Source organism: Micropterus salmoides, unplaced genomic scaffold (assembly GCF_014851395.1).
Source record: "Micropterus salmoides isolate LMB-PRFRI ecotype aquatic unplaced genomic scaffold, ASM1485139v1 Ms_hic_scaffold_17, whole genome shotgun sequence".
In the NCBI taxonomy this organism is placed as follows: Eukaryota; Metazoa; Chordata; class Actinopteri; order Centrarchiformes; family Centrarchidae; genus Micropterus; species Micropterus salmoides.
The window spans coordinates 18,167,854-18,171,018 of NW_024040817.1; the positions used below are offsets into that span (position 1 = coordinate 18,167,854).

The window sequence follows — 3,165 nt, forward strand, 5'->3', positions numbered from 1 at the left end:
GAGGTTTTGCACACATCTTTTTATTACCCCACATCAAATAGCCTACTTGCATAATGCTGTTCCCGTGTGCAAATGTGTCAGCTCACCGTGTTACATGGGGAGACAGGATATATGTAGGCCAGGAACAGAGGGCTCACAGAAGCGGAGCCGCCATGAATGATTAACCGCAGAGTTCCCTCTCGCATTACCGGAGGTGAATCACTCATGCTGGTCGTCCATCCAACAGGCCGCCCAGTGCAGAGGAGGTTCACAAGTTATTTTAATCATTGATGTGCAGAGACTCTTGATTGAATTGATCTCTCGGTGTTTTACTTGATCCTTTCCCATCATAATAGCTGTGCCATATGACGCACGGCGCTTTTGTCACAACAATGATTTAATTATTGAAATGTTATCCTTTCACCATCTTTTTACGATGATAAGGCTTCATTCAGCACCACGTCAACATCCCAACGACCCTAAAAGCGAAGTAGGGAGCACTACTTGTTAAAATGTTGTCAGATATGATTTTTTAAACTTGTTGTAAGTTCATTCATTCATTCAAGGCTGTAATGGCAGAACCCCTTAAAGTGAAGGAAACCGTTAAAACAGAGAAGGAAACTTGCCTAAACTCCGTCAGCGTCCCACAAGTGGACTGTCTTTAAGTTTGGTCCTTCCAGTGGAGCCTCAAAGCTACACCTGTCTCTCTGCTCACTACTGCTGTGATGTGTCTGTCCAACCCGCCTTGACCGGCTGTTTTGCAGGAGGCCTAATCGATGTAAACTTATAGAGACCCTGATCTACGTTTTATCTCGCCAAAGAGAGAAATATAGATATTGATATGTCCTCTGTTTGACACATTTTCACATGAACTATACTACAAGCCTGTGCTCATATTTTTCACCAACATGTCATGAGTAGAATCAGGTTTTTTTGGCCCCTGATGAAATTAACGTGATTCCAGCAAAGGCAGCCGGGATCTTTTTCGGAGCTCCAGTTTCCCAGCTGTTTGTGCGCGCTGGTGGGCGGGCAGAGATGGACTGAAAGCTGGGTGGAGTTAGGAGCAGCGCTTTTAGGAATGGGTCCCCAACCTATTTAGTTAGACAGCAGAGTTACCAAGAAGAGCTGGAAACACCTGATGGTCTCGCTGGGACAATCCGCTCCATATAACTCCCCTCTTCACTGTCGGAACATAAATCTACCTCCAGGCTTCACTTTTGTCGAGTTTTTGTTTTGTTTTCTCTCTGAAAAAGTTAAAGAGCCAGCTGATCTCTCTTTCTCTCTCTCTTCATCCAAAGAATTGTTGATAAGGAGACATTGCACTATACTTTTTATTTTTATTGTTCCTATTTATTGTATTTTGCACTAACGATGCACACCACGCAAAAGGACACGACCTATACGAAGATTTTTGTCGGGGTCTTCCCTACCACACCACGGATTCAAGTCTCAGGAAATATTTTGAGGTGTTTGGTGAGATTGAAGAAGCGGTGGTCATCACCGACAGACAGACCGGCAAGTCTAGGGGTTATGGATTCGTAAGTATCCCTTTGTAGTAACGTCTTACTACTACTACTTCAGTTTATACAGAATGTAACTCCTGCACACTTTCACGCATGTAGGAAATAATACGACTGCGCGGCTGTTGCTGTCTGTCACAACATCATGACTAACTTTAATACATCGGCAGTCATGAGATACTAATGTTTTGATAAGCAGTGTCCTACTCAAATTTAACTCTGGCGTCTGTTGCAATCTCGCACTCACAAACTTGTTGCGCTTTGCTATGCGCCCTCACACGTTTTAAAGTGAGCTGCCCTTACAGTGACAGCTCTGGTGGGCTGAGGGGAAAAAATCATGATGACTTTATGTTACAGAGCAGTTTTGTTTGCGGTTACGCTGGTTTCATAACCTCTAAGCTGTTTACAACTTTGCTCCTAACTTTCGTAAATATTTTGCTCCCACTTGTCATAAAACCTAGACAAAAAGCATTTCAGCAGCAAGCTGCTCAATGCCACTCACTGAGTATTAAATATCTCTTTACTGACAGTTTAATTTATTTACACTCTTGTGTACAACACTGGAACTTCTGCATACATATACATGTAACAGGGCTGCTTAAAGGGATCTAGACACCAAAACATGAAATTAACTCTGGCACATATTACCAGTAGAGGATGTGGAAAACTGCACAGTCACCTTGATATGCACAATATCTGTATTTGTACGTGGACACAAATATTTCTCTGAGGTGTATTTAATCCTCATATCTTCTCTTTAGTTTTGTAGTGACACCATATTCATGCATCATTCTTTCTCTTTTCCTTTATTTTCTCCCTAAAAAGGCTTTTGGCCAGGCCACTTGCCAGTTGCAAAAGAGTGTGAAAAAGAGGTCCTGTCTCGTGAAGCTCTGAGCGCAGTAGCCCTGATAAAGTGGGTTGTTGTAATGGGAGCGACAATGGAGCCATGTTCAGTCAGTCATCTCAGCCAGCCTGGCTCCTATTCACTGCTGATAGTTTCAACACATCCACATGAGGGTGATGGATGTGTGTGGCCCAAATACTTGCTGCTAATAAGGCCACATCGCAGGGACACACACAGAAAGTTTCACACACATCTGTATGCCTCTACAAAATTATATTTGTCTCTTTGTGTTATAAACACATGCACTCTAACTATACAGTTGTGTGTTGTTAGGTCAACCTGTTGAGTCTGCAGAAAAGGAACCTCAACCTCACTTACACGCCTGCTTCAGTTATCCACATCTTTCTCATGCTCTGTGTTTCTCCCTCCCCTGTCAGGTGACGATGGCCGACCGCTCGGCTGCAGACCGGGCCTGTAAGGACCCCAACCCAATAATTGACGGCAGGAAGGCCAACGTCAACTTGGCCTACCTGGGGGCCAAGCCTCGTGTGATGCAGCCAGGTAAGAAACGAGGACTGATACAAAACAAAAAACATATGCATTTGAATTTCCTCAGCAATCAATCAAAATGTGCATTCAGACATGAGCAGATGTGGTTGTTAAAATGAGCAAAATTCAAGATGAACAAATCAGATAGCAGGTGTCTTTGTTCCCACAGCGTTTGTTTGGGAGTGTGGTTTTGGTTTTATTGGCAAGCAGCAAGCAGCAAGCAAGAAAATCAAGTCAATCCATACTGATATTCACCCCCGGGTTCACTTGTTT

At 43.5% G+C, this 3,165-nt stretch overlaps 1 pseudogene; it reads left to right on the top strand.

The window, feature by feature from the left end:
- Window positions 1–1,073: 1,073 nt before the first annotated feature.
- Window positions 1,074–3,165, top strand: part of LOC119907776 — a 2,893-nt pseudogene continuing 801 nt past the window's right edge.